Here is a 17,698-nt window from a genome sequence, read left to right as displayed (position 1 = left end):
ACAATAATACTGTGTTGGAGATGTAGTTTAAAAATTTAAGTGGATAGTGAAAAGATATAAGAATACCTTACTTATATAACACAAATTCTTTGAAAATCCTGCTTCCATTTTCACTTCGATTTCTCATTAATACGAGAATAAATTCATAATAAATCACAGGAAATCTATATTGGCATGCTGCTAGAATTTTCCATGATTAGGTGTTGGTCACCGCCATTTCCTCTGAGAAATCTGGGAATTTATTTATTACTGGGCAATACTAAAAAGCGAGCTGGTGGTCTCTCTAGATTGGAGGGTAAAAGAGCTTAACAGTCCATGTGTAGACCCTTTGTGACATCCTCCATCCTCGCCAGAGTGTGGTCCTGAGTGTACTTTATCTTCTTCTACAGGATGTCCTAGTCTTAAATTGTGCCAAGAGAAATTTATGTTGGATGTTAGGGAAAAGGTTTTTATTGAAAGAGTGATGAAGAAATTGAACTGTCTGCCCAGGGAGGTGGTGGAGTCTCCATCCCTGGATGTAGAGTCACGTGCGGATGGTGGCATGACGCTACCTTGTGAAAGTTGTCTCCAGGGAGGAGCTGCTCAGGCAGGCAGCAGACACTCCCACACACTCCAACACACTCAGCTCCCAGCAGTAAAAATGAAAGGGGCTTTGGAATGGTCGTCCTGAGGGGGTTTATTTGCCACCACTCCAGAGGAAACCAACAGGGACCAAGTGCAGGGAACAAACGAGGGTCCAGGGTTACACATGGGTCCCAGGGGGTGGCTCAGAGGGTCAGAGTGCAACAGGAACAGGGTAAAGTGGTGCATAGGAGGGGTTAGGGACACAGAGGTAACACAGCATCAAACAATGGGGCAGAACACTGTACCAAACTGGAGTCTATGGGGGAACAGAGAAGGGAGAACTTTCTAGGGGAAAGACATAAAAGTTAGAAAGGGAGGGACTGCCAGCAGGCCAACAGGGCATATAGAACTGGCTGTGCAAAGAACTCTGGGGGAAGACCTTTGCCTTACATTTTCATACAAGGGGAAAGCCTTTTATACTTTCACTCTACATGTTGGAGACTTCCTTCCATGCTATCACCATCTTTGGCTACAGAGCCTCCACAACTCCCCTTTTTTATTAATAAAAAAGGCTTGCCCCATAGATCTTTGCACAAATTTTAAAAGACACGAAAACATTATCAAAAACAATAAAAATAGTAAGTAAAATCCACAAAACACTAGTAAAAAAGTTTTGAGCACAACCCATCAGTCCTGGTTTCTTTAACAGTTCTTGGAAACAGCTGGTATCACTGTCCCTTCCTGACTGGCTTCCAGTTTCTACTTTAAGGTCTTCAACTTTGTCCCACAGGTGTTGGATGCTGTGGTGGGTAGATTTGCTTTGTGATGTTAAGCTGAAGTAACACTTGCCTTCGTAATCCCCGCATCCATGGCCATGGGCAAGCAGTAAAAAGTCAATGGCAGCCCTGTTTTGAAGAGTTGCATGCCTGGTGATCTCCTTGTTTTCCAGAAAGGCACTGAGGACTGCAGGTGTTGCATTGGCCTGCTTACCAAGCCAACACCCCAGGTGAGAAATCTCACCAAGGGTCTTTGCAACAGCCAACCATGGTAGGAAAATGGAGACTGTGACTCTCTTGCCTTCATTCCAATTACTAATCTGGGAATCATTAATTTTGTCGAATTCAGCATAAAATCCTTTTTGGCAGGCCAATTGAGCATTTTTTTTTTTTTCTTCCAGTTCTGAATTAATGTGATATTTGGGGTGAGGGTGGTAAGCTGGCCAAGAGTACAGGGCCTTCCTGGGAAACAAAAAAGGATTCCTGCCCAAGCTCTATCTCAGAAAGTAAGAAATACCCCCAGGGGAGTACTCTACGATTGTAAGTGGACAGGGATAGTGTTTCACTGATGTAATTGCACCAGTCAACAGAGTAAATTTTTCAAGTCTGGTTTACATTGTCCTGATAGAGACAACGAATGTATTCAAATTTTGCAAGAGGCTGATATGATAACCTACAGTAAAACTGGATACAAAATTGGGCCCTGGAGGACCCCAAGAAATCCAGTTCTTGGGGCTCCTCTTCTGCATGTGGTAAAATCCTTGCCAATCATCCCAGGTGTCCACGGGATTGAGTTTGTCATTCACACAGGGACAGTCTCTTCCTGCCAGTGGGATCTCCACCAGGCATGATGACAGGGGGTTGCCAAACTCCTTCGTGGCCATGCAGTGGTTATCTTGTTGGAGGGTCTTTGCTAGAATAACCCAGATGTTTTCTTGAGTTAGGGAACAATCCATCCTGCAATGGTTGGCAACAACAGCAGCAATCCAGGCTCTTTCCATGCTGTTTCCAGGAGAAATCAGGAACGGGCTTGAAATAAATGTGTAATTTTACAAAATAATTAATAAAATACTTGAAACTTGTAACTCTTGATACAGTTCAAGGTGAAGTTCTTGGTGAACTGAACTTCAACATCTTCTCCTCCTACTCCCCCCTTTTCTTTTTATTGAAAACAGAACAAGAGAGATATGGCAGGGTGAGAAGGGGAAAGAGTGGTAACATTGCATTATAACTTAAATGGGGGAAAAGTTGGCTTAAGGGTGTGGAAAAGGAAAGGATAACAAAATAACAGTTTTGGACAGGACAGCATTAAAAACTGGGGTACAACTTGACCATTGAAGGCCAATCCAGTGAGAAAGTCTACAGCATAGGTAATGTTGTCTTAGGCAGCTGGATATCAGTTAGTGCATGTCCATTCTGTTTTTTCCTTCTTTGCCTCCATGCTGCATTGATTGCATCCTATTGGTCTTCTTTGTCTTGTTCAGGGGTATTTTTAAGAAGTTCTCTGGATACTGTAGTGTTTGCTGGCTCAATGTATGGTTTGATGTTATGGCCAGGGATCCACCTTGGGCCTGATCCTGTGGAGGCACAGGTGTACCCTCTCCAAGGGTAATGAATGGGAAAGATCAATCTGTTTAGATTCTGAGTCCTTGACCAGCACCGACTGTTTCTCTTCCAGTTTAGCTCAGGTATAATTTGAGAAATACTGGACAGCAGGGCGGTTTGGCTCCATGAGTGAATTATTTAAAAAGTTGAAAACATAATTTGCCTTAGAGAGCCTCTCAGTGGGAGGTGTGGTCTCTGTCCCCCCTCTTTGCTGGTCAAGGAGCTATTTGATGGTGTGATGGGCCCTTTCCACAATTGAATGTGCAGTGGGAGGGTGAGGTATGCCAGTGCCGTGCCCCACTCCAACTGATCTAGAAATTCTTTGAGTTTGTGGGAGGTGTAGCCAGAGCCATTATTCGTTTTAACGTTTTTAGGTATGCCCAAGGTGGAGAATGCAAGAAGGAAATGGCAAATGGCATCTTTTGCCTTTTCTCCTGCATGAGCCAAGGCAAACACAGTTCAGAGAATGTGTCTATAAACATACGGATATACTTTAATCTCCCAGAGGGAGCATGATTGGTTTCCCAAAGCTTGAAACTTTCTAGACCCTGGGGGATCAACCCCAGATCCCATGGATGGCATAGAGAAACTCTGGCAATTAGGTCAGTAGCCCACAATTGCTCTACCTTGGTTTTATGTAATTTTGAATGTACAGAGTAGTGCTGTAATGTTCTGATGAAACAATTGATAGCTCAGTTTGGCTTGGTTGAAGATGTTCAGCAATGTGGTCTGGACAGCCATGGCCAGAGCATCAGCTCTCCGATTACCCTCGGTGATGGGTCCTGGTAGATTGTTGCATGACCTTACATGCATTATATGATATGGTTGCTCTAAGTGGGAGAGGAGATAGACTAGCCTTGAGAGCAAATCATACAGATTTGGATTTGAGATGTCTTTTAACAAAAAAAGTTCAGCCTTCTCAGCACACACCAGCAACATAAGTCAAATTTGTGATCCAATTCAGGGGTCCTTTGAACCTCTCAAAGGCTCTGACAACGGCCACTAATTCAGCAATCTGCAAGGAACCCTGGACAATTTTGGTATCAGACTCCCACTCCTGAGTCTCTGGATTTTTTTTCAAGTCATAACTCACTTCTGGAATCCTCCTGAGACATTGGTGAAGATGGTCAGAGTTTTGAGAGGGGTTTGAGTTTTAAAAGATTTTGGGGCCAAATGGAAAACTGAATTAAATACTTTGTATTTAGATAGATGAATTGAAATTCGACCTGTGTGGCTGTCTAGGGTGAACTGGAGGTACTCATTGGTCTGGAGCAAATGGTCCAGACACCGTAAAGGAAAGTAAATGCATGTAAAGACACACCCCACAAGGGTCTGGAGGTGTGCTCTGGCTTTCATAATGAGCTGAACCATCAGTTCCTGTGGGGTGGTAATTGTTTAGTGGGTTGGTGTGATTGGAACACTCACTCTGTAATTGTTGTGGTAAGCCTTCTTTTAATAAGTTTAAAGTTGTTCACGTAGTAGTTTGTTCTGTTACTTCCCCCCCACCCCTGGTTTGTTCGTTTAACTCAAAGTTATCTCCTCCCCTACACTGTCCATCACTGTATCCCAACCCTTTTTCCAATACATTCCCTATCAATCTTGTAAACCCTGCCCTTCGTTCCCAAACCCTTCCTGCCAATCTCCCAAGGTTTGACACCCCACTGGCTTATGTATACTGTTCCCTCCTGCTATGCTTCCCCATAGGTTATTATATTGTAAACCCCACCTTACACTCCTCCCTGCTCCTTCCCCTATTGGTTAAAGATTTGTATCCTCCCCTGAGACCTCCCTATATGTAAGTCCCTGTACACTCAGTTTCTTTGTCTTTCGTCCTCAGACCCTTCCCTAGAATAAACTTCTTTGGAAACCTGTACAAAAGACCCTGTTTTTTACCCGAATCCTCGACACAAACCACAGCATGTCTTGGAAAGCAGACTTGCTGCCACTGAGCTGAGCAGCCCTGCTTTACCTCTACTTAGGCTGAGGGAGGCCACACTCGGCACCCCATGTGGTGCCTCCAGGGTGAGACCTCATGAAGGAGTCGAGCAGACTGTCTGGTCGTGCCGAGAGGACTGCTACAGGACTTTCTGGGCGGCACCTACCTCAGTTGCATCAAGTCAACTTTTGTCCAGCACCGCTCCCACGGAGAGAAGCAGCAACCCTTGACTGCACCAAGGATTGCGTCTGGGCAGAGAACGTCTCTCGCAGCATCCTTGTCTGGACCCTGGTGTGCTGAGTTTCCTGGGGGGAAGGAAATACTGTGTGTGTCAGGAGGAATACCAAGTGATGTGGTATTCCCTCCTTTTGGGCTCCAGACCTTTATCTTTCTGTTCTTTTACGTTTCTGTTTTGCTGAAGGGGCAGTAAATTGTGCCTGTTATAAGGGATCTTTCATTGAACTTGGGAGGTTAATTTAAGTTGTTATCATTATAGAGTTAATTAATATTATGACAGAAGTTAACTATGTTTAATTATGTTGTAAAGTTGTTAAGATGATTGTTAAGTATTTTGGAATGTTCGGGGTTGATATTGGATTGGGGTCAGGCGGATAGAATGGGGGATTGGTGAGAGATGCAAGAGGGCTTATGGGGACATGGAATGGAACATTCAAGAACATGATGTCATCAGCAGCGCAAGTAAGGATTGGAAGAAACATCCACCAATCATTTGACGCCCTAGGAAAATGATTGGACCAGGATGAACGTGGCTATGGACCAATCAGAGCCCAAGAAAGCAGCCAATCCTGAAACGGATCCAAAACGGACCAATCCAAGCCTAAGGGCAGGTATAAAACAGGGTGTTACATGTTAGTGGGGGCTTTTTCTGTTGGGCTTTTCTGTTGGTGAGTTTGTTTGGATGCGTTGTTGCTGTCCCAGTCTGTAGTGTGGAGCACACAGGACTAGCCTGTGTCTCCCTTCGGCTGCAGCTCAGTATTAATAAACAGGCCAGGCCTTAATTACATCAGAAAGTCTCGAACCTCGTTTATTATAGTAATTGGGGGCTCATCCGGCATAGCCACGCCCCTAGGGCGGTCCCGGAGTAGGACAGGACCAGGGTGATGCATCCAGCCTCATTTTTGGCTGCCCAAACTTGGACTATGTCGGGATCATCGATGGGCTTGCTGGCTGTACCCGAGGCTGCAGACAAAACTACGACCAGGAGTTTAAGGGTCCTCCGAGAGGGAGCAAGGCTTCCGATGCATGGCTGAGTGTTGGGAGTGGGGTTTAAGGCAAGAAAGAGGGGTGCGGAGTACCCTAGGGACCCCCAGGAGTAGGGGAGACGGGGAGTACGTCTCCTTCAGCCACCCTTACTCGCTTAGGCTCCCGCTCCTCCCAGGGAGGAAGGCTCCAAGGGGTGGATTTGGCCTAATCCCTGAGTTGGAAACCCAAGGGACTCATAGGGAACTTTTCCTGAACTAGGAGTCTTAAGGGGTTTGTAGGGTAGGGCTAAATTCTACCTGGAGGGCGGTTCCCCAGAAACGGACTTGGGGCAAGTTTGCTGTCTGGGGAACTAGGACTCCAGAGTAAGGGAGAAAGACACTTACCCGGGGACTGCTACGAAAAGGGGGCCCCCGGATAGGTGAGTGCCCTTCCTTTTGACAGGGGGAGGGGAGGGGACCCACTCTGGAGGAAAGATAGGGGCTCCCTGAGTTAGAAATCCAAGGGGTTCCTAAGGGGGGTTAGTCCTTCCCTGAACTAGGAACCCAAGGGATTTCTAGGGGAGGTAGAAACCCTGCAGCAAGGTGACTCTGAAGGCCCAAATAAGAAACCCAAAGGGGGTTCGTAGGGGGAGACTCACTTCCCTGAGCTAGGAACCCAGAGAGGGGTTTATAGGGAGGGGCCACCGGCTCTGGGAGGATCTTTCCGGTCACTAGGATTGGGAAGAACTGGTTAGAACCTGTCAAGCTAGGGATTTTTTTTTAACATCTGAGTTGTTTGTTATTAATGAAATGTGTATTTTGATTAATGGACTGCTAATTGTTTAATGGCAGTTGAATTGTCATTTAGAAATTATCTTTTGGTCTGCAATATATATATATAATTTTGCTTATTACCTAAGGATAGAGTTTGCTTTGGTTTAATTAGTTATAAGTTAAGTTTGGTTGCCCTTTATTGTTATTACCGAAGATGAGTTGTTCTTGTTATAGTTGGTTGATTTTAGTTTCGGAGTCACGGGTGTCAGGGGAGTGAGGTTCTGGGGTGAGGGCTAGCCAAGAGTCCCCAGAGCACGCCTCAGGAGAGGGGCGGAGGAGGAGTCTGCCATTTTAGGAGCTTTTTGTGGCAAGGTAGCAGCCATTTGGTAAGAGGCTGAATCCTCTCAGGGAGGGGGAAATTTCTTTTATTACTAGATTCTGTAAGAACTTGGTTTTGTCAGTGCCTTTCTATATCTATAAACAGAATGTTTAGAATTTCCAGGACTACAAATCTGTTCCTCAAATATTATCTGCATTTCTTTAAGTTGCTGTCTTACTTTTGTACATTTTGAGTTTCCACGTTAGGAAACTACCACCATCTTATTTTGCCTGAACTTCTCTTTGGTCATTTCCGTTTTCCCACGCTATTCCGCCATTTTGATTTATATTTTCCCACATATCCTTTTGGTCATTCTCATTTTTCCCACGCCCTTCCTTATTATCAAGCCACCTTTGTTGGCACCATTCCTGTTTTTCCCACGCTTTCTTACCCTTATTTTGCTAATTTATTTACCACATTGTTTTGATTCTCCCACATTCCTTTTTAGCTACTTTCCTGATTTTATAAATTTTAACTCGTTTTTGCCAATTTATTTACAATGTTGTTTGGCTTCTCCCACATTTCTCTTCAGCTACTTTTCTGATTTTATAAATTTTAACTCCTTTTCTGTTAAAACTACGTTTCCTCTTTATATTGTGACCTGAATAGTTGAACTATGGGCCAGTGTGTTAGCAAATGGGCAAGCAAGTCAAAGAAAGGAAAACTCTAGTAAGAGATATTTCCTCCAAATAGCCCTTTGGGGGAAATGCTGGATAAGTGGGATGAGGACACCATGTTAAATGGTATAGATAAAATAAAAATGATTGAATATTGTCTGGAGATCTGGCCGCAAGAGAGTATTGCAGAGGGCCCAGTATACTGGCCATGGTATGGGTCCAAGGAGGAATGGATGTGGCATTAAATTAGCACATTAAGGTAAAAAGAAATCAAAGTGAAGAGGAAATAAAATATGCAGCATGCTGGTTAGAAAACATAAAAAAGGAAAAAGAGGTTAAGTTGTTTAAAGTATCACAAGAACAGGATGATTGTAAGGAAAGATCTAAGGAAAAATGGGATCTTCTGGATCATCCTCCTCCACCACCCCCTCCAGTTATTCCCACAGTACCCCCTCCTCTCCCACCACTAGCACTTCAACCCAACTTGCACCTTTGCCTACCTACCCTGATCCATCCCAAGCCATGCCTAACCCCCAGTACTTTTCTGTACCCCCCAGCTTAGAAACAAACTCAACATCACTATCCATAGGATCTAACCCTCCTGTTTCCTGTATGGAAGGTATTTCATCCCCAATTCCTTTAAATTCCTCCTCCTTGGAACCCACCCCAGAACTTCAGTTTTCTTTGGTCACCCTCACACCATCTTCAGCCGCTCTGATAGCTGTATCTACTTCTTCCAAATTATGTCCCATTTCTTAAAGTTTATTAGCCCCAAATTCTGCTCAGAATCTGGTCCTTCTTATCTTTCACCAACAGCCCAAACCCCAAGTGGTACTCTAGAAGCACAGAGTGGAAAAAGAGACTAGATTAAAAGAGCTGGGGTCAAATTGTGGTTGCAAAACCCCAGAAGCAGGAGGCCAAGAAAAGCAGGATGGGAATTTGGAAGGTCATCACTACAATACAAGGTTCCAAGCTAGAAAGAACCAGATGGAAAGGGAGAAAGTTGAGAGGTTGTTGCCACTGAGAGAGGTACCCATGGGGGGGCTCAGGGAGGAATAGGGTTTGTGAATGTCCCGCTCACAGCTTCCGAAGTGCGCAATTTTAAGAAGGAAATAAAAAGTTTATTGGAGGATCCAATTGGCATTTCCAGCCAGTTAGATCAATTCCTGGGCCTGAGTATTTACACATGGGAGGAATTAAATTCCATTTTGGGAATACTTTTCTCTCCTGAAGAAAACCAATTGATCCGAGCAGCTGGCATGCGGATCTGGGAGCGGGAGAACCGAGGTGGTCCAAGGGGTGAAGAGAAAATGCCCCGTAATCAACCTGATGGGGACCTGAATGAAGAAGAGGGGTGGAGAGAGATGAGGGATTATAGATCACTGATCATTAGGGGAATAAAGGAAGCGGTTCCCAGAACTACCAATGCAAAACTAGCCTTTGACAGTCAGCAGGAAAAAGATGAAACCCTGAGTGCCTGGCTAGAAAGGCTGAAAAGAAATTTTCAGTTATATTCTTGTGTGGATCCAGAGAGCCCTGAAGGGCAAGTATTAGTAAAAGTCCAGTTTGTCACCAGAGCTTGGATTGATATAAGGCGAAAATTAGAGAAGCTAGATGACTGGCAGGAAAAAGGGTTGAATGAACTATTGAGAGAGGCGCAGAAAGTATATCTGAGGAGAGAAGAAGAAAAGACAAAAACAAAAGCAAAGATTATGGTGGCGCGAGAGAGAGTATGGGAATGGGAAAAGAAGAAGGAACTGAAGAGTTGGGAAAGGAAAGGTGCGGAAAGGTGCGGAAAGGTGCGGAAAGGTGCGGAAAGGAAAGTAGAAAGGAAAGGGAAAGGGAAAGGGAAAGGGAAGGGAAGGGAAGGGAAGGGAAGGGAAGGGAAGGGAAGGGAAGGGAAGGGAAGGGAAGGGAAGGGAAGGGAAGGGAAGGGAAGGAAAGGAAAGGAAAGGAAAGGAAAGGAAAGGAAAGGAAAGGAAAGGAAAGGAAAGGAAAGGAAAGGAAAGGAAAGGAAAGGAAAGGAAAGGAAAGGAAAGGAAAGGAAAGGAAAGGAAAGGAAAGGAAAGGAAAGGAGGACTGATGGGAGGTGACAGGGGAGATCAAAGGAGAGGAACTAAGGAGAAAGAAGAGGTCAGGAAAGAAGGGAGATCACCATGGATGAATGTAACTTGCTATTACTGTAATGAAAAAGGACACACACAGCGGTTTTGTAGGAAGTGAAGGATGGATGAGGGGATAGCGAAAGAACAGGATGCTTTAGAGAAAATACTGAGAGGTGACGATTAGGGGTGTCAGGGGTTCTATGCTCTGAGGGAAGAACTGGAACACCAAAAAGAGCCCCTGGTAAACTTGGAAATAGGCCCTCAGAGCAAAGAATATATATTTTTAGTAGATACTGGGGCAGATAGATCAAGTGTAACAGAAATTCCTGAAAGATATGAAGTAAGCAATCGTAAATGCACTGTTAAGGGTGCTGAAAACAATCCATTCAAAACCTCTATAATAGAAAGAGTCCAAGTGAGAGGAAATTTTAGGGAAGGTTGTGTTGATCTTTTATATATGCCAGATTTAGGAATTAATTTGTTAGGTCGGGACTTGGAAGTGCAATTGGGAATAGGGGTAATACCTGAAGGAGGACGCATGGTGGTTAAAATGATGGTATTAAGGGAAGAAGATGAGAAAGGAATAAATCCAGTAGTATGGGCAGAAAAGGGCCACCATGGATTGTTGAATATACCTCCTTTGGAGGTCAAAATGAAAAATGATACAATGCCAATAAGGGTCAAACAATACCCCCATCAGCTGAAAGTCGACAGGGATTAACACCAGTGATTAAGGAATTAATAAAAGAGAGGATTTTGGAACCATGCATGTCCCCACACAACACCCCAATACTGGCAGTCAAAAAGCCCGACGGCACATATAGACTGGTCCAGGACTTGAGGGAAGTGAATAAACAAACAGTCACCTGGTATCCTATGGCAGCGGATCCATACACCTTGTTAAATAAGATCCCATCTGAACATGAGTGGTTCAGTGTAATAGACTTAAAAGATGCCTTTTGGTCCTGCCCTTTGGCAGAGAACAGTCGAGAGTGGTTTGCCTTTGAGTGGTGGAATGAGGAGACTGGAAGGAAACAACATTTACAATGGACAAGACTGCCCCAGGGATTTACAGAATCACCAAATTTGTTTGGGCAAGCCTTAGAGAAATTGATGGGAGGGTTTACCCCAGAAGGAAACACACAAGTCTTGCAATATGTAGATGACCTGCTGATCTTAGGGAAATTGAAAAATGAAGTCCAGGAGACCACTATTAAATTATTGAATTTTCTGGCTAAGGAGGGTTTAAAAGTATCCAAAAAGAAATTGCAGTTCATAGAATCAGAGGTGAAGTATTTAGGACATATAATTGGGAAGATATATAAAAAACTTGACTCAAATTGAATACGGGGAATAATATCACTACCAGCTCGCAAAACTAAGACAAATATAAGAAAATTATTAGGATTGATTTGGTATTGTAAATTATGGATAGAGGACCATACCAAGTCGGTAAAATTTTTGTATGACAAATTAGCAGGAGGAGAGCCAGTAACATGGATTGAGAGGGATGAAAACAGATTAAAGAAGTTAAAAGAAAAACTAGTAACTGCCCCAGTGCTCAGCTGACCTGACCTGAGTCGATTGCTTGAATTATTTGTGAATGTAGAAGAAGGAATTGCATATGGAGTTTTGGTTCAAGAATGGTGTGGAGTCAGAAAACCAGTGGCATATGTTTCCAAGTTATTGGATGCAGTGGTAAGAGGTTGGCCTATTTGTTTGCAAGCTGTAGCAGCTACAGTAGCCCTAGTGGAAGACAGCTACAAATTGACATTTGGAAACAAAATCAGAGTATATACCCTGCATGATCTAAAATCAATACTGAGTAAAAAGGCCAGTCACTGGATTTCAGACAACAGGCTGTTAAAGTACGAATTAATTTTGAATAATAGTGAAAATTTGGAATTAGCCACCACGAGAGTCCAAAATCCCTCAACAGTTTCTGTATGGGGAACCTAAAGGTGAACTGGAACACGAGTGCTTGGAAACCATTGAAATGCAAACAAAGGTCAGGGAAGACCTTTATGAATACCCCTTACCTGAAGGTGAAATAGTCTTCATCGATGGTTTATCGAGAGTACTGAAGGGAAAAAGGTTGTCAGGATATTCGGTGATAAATGGACTAAGTATGACTGTGATAGAAAAAGGGAAACTGCCCTCTACTTGGTCAGCACAATGCTGTGAACTATATGCTTTGCTAAAGGGACTGAAATGACTCAACAAAAAGACTGGAACAATCTATACAGACTCCAAGTATGCCTATGGCGTAGTGCATACATTTGGAAAAATTTGGGCCGAGAGAGGATTTATAAACTCTAAAGGGAAGACTTTAATCCATGAGGGACTGATAAAGGCCGTGTGGGGAGCTCTGCAAGGCCCTTCAGAAATAGCAGTCGTGCACGTAAGAGGACACCAAAAGGGAAATTCAAGGGAAGTAAGAGGAAATGAGTTGGCAGACAGGATTGCCAAGGAGACAGCTGTGGAGGAGGCTCAAAGATTACTCCATATAGCAGAAATAAAAGAAGGGAGTAGTGAAGATGGGAACCATCATGATAGAGAGAACTTAGGAGTTCCAGTGTTCACGGAAAAAGAGCAGGAAGAACTACAGAAGCACAGTGCTATCAAAAATGAGAGAGGAGAATGGAGGTTGCCTGATGGGAGACAAGTGTTAAATAAGACTCTAGCAAGGAAAGTATTGGAGAACTTACATGCCTCAACCCATTGGGGAACTCAAGCCTTATGTGGTCATTTGTTAAGGACACATGCTTGTATTGGTGCCTTTGAAATTGCAAAGATTGTAACTCGGGACTGTGTAATATGCCAAAGAGTTAATAGGAAAGCAATGAGAAAGCTACTACAAGGAGGAAGAGAGTTGGCCAGGAGACCTTTCCAGAGTATACAAATAGACTTTACTGAGCTGCCCCGGGTTCAAAGGTTCAAATATCTACTAGTGATAGTAGATCATTTGACCCATTGGGTGGAGGCATACCCTACCACCAAGGCGATGGCTGAGGTTGTAAGTAAGAACTTACTAGAACAAATTATACCAAGATATGGAATTATTAATACCATAGATTCAGATCGGGGCCCCCATTTTACAGCAAAAATATTACATCAAACAATCAATGCACTACAGATAACATGGAAACTCCATACTCCACGGAGGCTGCAAAGCTCGGGCCAGGTGGAAGAGTGAATAAAGCATTAAAGGTCACTCTCACAAAATTAATGGAAGAAACAAAAATGAACTGGTTAAAATGCTTCCCAATGGGACTGATGCGGATAAGAACAAAACCTAGAGCAGATTTGGGAATCTCCCCATATGAAATGATGTTTGGATTGCCCTTTTTGACTACTCCAAATAATATAGGAACCTATGAAGAAGGTGAACATCACGTGAAGAAATATGTGCAAACCATAGCTACCATGTTGGAAGAGTTAAGACAAAAGGGACATCTTCCTCAGACAACACCAATAGACTTTAAGATCCATAAATTTTTGCCTGGAGATTAGGTATTAATTAGAACGTGGGAAGAACAACCGTTGACTCCAAAGTGGGAGTGTTGCCGTCCGTTTATTTTGTTCTGGTTATTAATTTAAATGGTTTGTTCTTGATGTTGTTCCCCCCATGAGTTGTAATGGTTTTACCCGCTTGTCAGTTTTGTAAACCCCTCCCATTTTTCCTGAACCTTCCTTGTCCATCACCCTGTTCCTGCCCCTGAACCCCATCAATCTATGTAAACCCCACCTCTTGTTCTAGCTCCTTCCCTGTCATTCATCCCTCACTCGAGGCCCCATTGGCATTGTGATTGCCGCCCCTCCCACATGTTATTCCTATTGGTCCCCAACATTGTAAACCCTCCCCCCAACTCCTCCCCTGAGATGCCCTGATTGGTTCCTGTGTTTGTACCCTCCCCATCTTAAATTAGAGCGCACAGAGGTGCTCCTTGCTCAGACCGTCCTACCCTTGACCTTTCCAGTCCTTCCCCCATCCACTGCTCCCGACCCTGGAATAAAACCTGGTTTCTGGAGAGAGCCTGGGACTCTGAGCCTCCTCCTTGCCTTCATCGGGCACCCACGACGCACCTGAGACCGCAGAGCTTGGTGGCTTACAGGCTCTGAAGGTTCGGTCTGGGACAACGAGCTCCCAGACCGTTCCCCACTCCCGGCGCTGCCAGCGGCTAGGGAGCAAGAGCTAGCCAGGGCGAGGAGAGCCGCGGCAGGGGCAGCGTCAGCTGGCGCCCAACGTGGGGCCTCTACAGCCCGTGGAGACCCCCGGAGGAGTCGGTGTGGAGTTATAAAGACTCTTTGGGCGGCGGCTGCCCTGGTTGCAGCAGGCCAGTTTCTGTCCGGCAGCGCTCCCAGGGGAAGAAGTGACAATCTCCCGGTGCTTCTGGGGTGCTCGGACGTCTCCCACAGCCCAAGTCAGGACCCGGTGAATGTTCCCCGGTGGGGGAAAAGGGGGTGTGTGTGTGGCCCCTGTGAGTGTTGTGTGTGGGCTGGGTCTTGACCCTTATTCTTTTGTTTGTTAAGTTCCCGTTTGCTGTTGGGAGGCGGTGGAACTGCGGAGCCGGGGGATAGAAGATGGGCGCACGTTTGTCGGCTCCGCAGAGGGGGATTTATTTCCAAGTTGTGGGTCTCCTTGAGGGTGGGAAACATAAGTATTGGCGTGGGTTGGTTAAGAGGCTTGTACGTTGGCTTTTTCTGCATTTTCCCCATGTGTCCTCCGAAGATGTTCTTTCAGTGTCGTTTTGGAATTCGGTCGGGTCCAAATTAACGGCTTTGGTAGTTCAGGGGGACAAAACAGCCGCCAAATTAATCCCGCTTTTCGTTCTAATTCGGACCGCCTTAGTTGAAAAGAGAGAAATGCAGAAGCAGCCAACGCAGCCTTCCCCAGTTTCTACAGTTTCCCCAAACCCCTGCTCCTCGTCCCTTGTCCCTAAGTTGGGGGAGACCTGCGGAGCAACCCGTAAAACGCAGGGCTCCGAAGTCGGCAGTAGTCTCCCTGGCTCCCCAAGCCTCCCTCAGAACCCTTGCCCCGGTAGCCCTGGCCAAGCTGCCGGAGCCCTTACCCATTCCCCTACTTCCCCAGTTAATAACTCCAAGTTTTCCCCTTTCCAAGTTCCAAATCCCCAGTTTGATAAAGTTATTGATCCCCAGTTTCTCTCCCAGAACCCTGGTCCCCTTACACTCCCTCATTCCCGGTGTTCCCCTAAATCTTCCCCTAAGTCTCCCCATACCCTTCCTGATTCCCAAAATGGCCCCCGAGGGACACAAGATGGCGGAGACCGCATGGTCGGACCCCTCCCTTGTGCTCCTTCTTCCCACAATCCCTTCCTCCCCTCAAAGTCCAACCCCTTCCTCCCTAGCTCCTCCCTCTCTTCCTACCCTGACCCCTCCCACTTGTCCGCAGATGGTTCCTCCTCCTCGGGGGCGTGTCCCCAAGATGTTACCACCCAAAACTCCACCCCTTCCGGCCGCCGCTCCTCCCTCCAACCCTCCCCCTCAGTCGGTCCTCCAGCCCCGCCTCTTCTGGCTTCTGGTTCCCACGCCCCTCCTCCCGGTTCCCACACCTCCCCTTCTGGTTCCCACGCCCCTCCTACCAGTTCCCACGCTTCGGGAACCGGAAGTGACAAGCCTGAGGACCAGAACCCGGAACAGGTTATAATTCCCTTTGCCGCACCGGTTAGTTTTAGAGGAAGGGGGGGGAGATACCGAGAATGGGAACCCTTCTCCTTCCAAAGAGGGAGCTGTGCAAAGCTCAGAAAGAGTTCGGCAAGAGAAGTGAATATTTTAAAGGCTTGTTAAAGGCCACCTTCTCCGCGAACGAGATGGTCCCCCACGATTTAAAAGAGTTGTTTGCCTGCCTCCTTTCCCCAGCTGACTATAGGTTGTGGAAACAGAGGTGGAAGAAATCGTTGGAGGCCATCCTTCCTGAGCTGCTGCGCAGCGAAGAGACCGCGGTTGACGCGGATGAAAACCCCCTCTCAATAGATCACCTGTGCGGTGAAGGGAATTGGGGAAAGCCAGAAGAACAGGCCAGGGTCTTACCCCGGTCTGTCCTAATTAAAATAACAGAGGCCGCTGAGAAGGCGTTTAACATCTTGCCGGGGGGGGAACCCCTCACGAATTTTTCTAACATTAAACAATCCCCCAATGAACCCTTTAACATCTTTATCAACCGCCTGCAGGAGCAAATAGAGAGGCAGGTTGAAAAACCGGAGATGCAGGAGCAGCTAATTCTAGAAACGGCCAAAGCTAATTGTAATGATATTTGCAAGCAAGTAATTTTTAGCCTGCCTATGTATCCGCCGCCCACCTTGGATGACCTCATTGACGCCTGTGAGAAGAAGGTCCCGTTAATGGGGGCGTCCAGGGTACCACCACCACCACAAGCGGCCAGGAGACTACCAACAGCTGCAGTGACCCAGCACCCACCAGGCCAACTACCACCACCAACTGGAAGGCCTCTGCAGTGTTACTGCTGTGGGCAGCTGGGGCACATGGCCCGGGATTGTCCTGCTGTACTTCCCTGCCCTGGACCTGCGAGGGGCAACATGGGGGAAAAGGGGGAGAGGGAGTTTTTAATAAAAAAAACTAGGAGCGCGGCGCGAACCTGCCCCGCGCGAAGCAACAAATGGGGCAGGTATCGCAGAGGGGGGGGGGAACGAAAACCAGACATGGCCTATTCACAGGACGAGACACTTAGTAACAACACGAGACATCCTCTTCCGGTCCCAGCACTGGACGGTAGTAGCTGTGGACCCACTGGAGGGAAAGACAATGGACACCGGACGTGACAGTAAGTGCATTGCCATCGGGGACACCAAGCACACACCCCCGGAGATTGAGATTTCGCCGATCACCTTTTCGGGTGGTCCGGAAAATCTCATTCTCCTGGCGCGCTGCACTCATCCACCCTTCTTTTTGCCCAAGGGGCAAATCATTGCCCAATTTATACCAATACCTGAGCAGGTCCCAGTAGACGACCACGCACCAGGCGTCTACTGGGCAGAAGTGGTGGGTGAGGAAAAGCCCATTCTGGACTGCAGCGTCAAGCAGGGTGCAGAATCCTTTCAGATGAAAGGACTGCTTGACACGGGAGCAGATGTGATGATCATCCCTGAAAGGAGATGGCCGTCACATTGGGAGTTGCAACCCGTGGCAGGCAAGATACAGGGCATAGGGGGTACCCAATTGGCAAGAATTTCAAAGAGCGTGGTGCAAATTGCGGGGCCGGATGGGCAATTGGCAAATCTACGCCCATTTGTTGCTGACTATCAGGTTCCCCTGTGGGGAAGAGATCTCATGTCCCAGTGGGGGGTTAAAATCGAGATCCCGAAAACCCCTCGGGATTTTTAGAGGCGGCCACTGTAGAGCGCCCTTTCCAGAAATTAGATTGGACAACTGATACAGCGGTCTGGATTGACCGGTGGCCGCTAAGAAAAGATAAATTAAAGGCGCTCAACGAACTCGTGGAGGAGCAACTTAATAAGGGAAATATAGTAGAAACCACAAGCCCTTGGAATTCCCCGGTCTTCGTTATCCGTAAGCCGGGGAAGGATAAGTGGCGGCTCCTTCACGATCTTCGTGAAATCAATAAGGTCATTGTGGACATGGGACCCCTTCAACCAGGGATGCCTACCCCTACCATGCTCCCCCGAAATTGGAAATTGGCAGTGATTGATACCAAAGATTGCTTTTTTCAAATTCCCCTACACCCTGACGATGCCCCACGGT

The 17,698-nt window shown here is 46.3% G+C and overlaps 1 long non-coding RNA gene across 1 annotated transcript; it reads right to left on the bottom strand.

The window, feature by feature from the left end:
• Nucleotides 1-434: 434 nt before the first annotated feature.
• LOC111941162 (uncharacterized) lies at nucleotides 435-5,186 on the bottom strand. Its single transcript, XR_002869876.2, has 2 exons — nucleotides 5,048-5,186; nucleotides 435-2,369 (listed from the first exon to the last, which is right to left on the bottom strand). It is a non-coding gene; the product is annotated as an uncharacterized LOC111941162 (long non-coding RNA).
• Nucleotides 5,187-17,698: the final 12,512 nt, after the last annotated feature.

Source organism: Cyanistes caeruleus, chromosome Z (assembly GCF_971803275.1).
Source record: "Cyanistes caeruleus chromosome Z, bCyaCae1.hap1.1, whole genome shotgun sequence".
Lineage (NCBI taxonomy): Eukaryota > Metazoa > Chordata > Aves > Passeriformes > Paridae > Cyanistes > Cyanistes caeruleus.
This window is presented reverse-complemented; position numbering and strand designations above follow the sequence as displayed.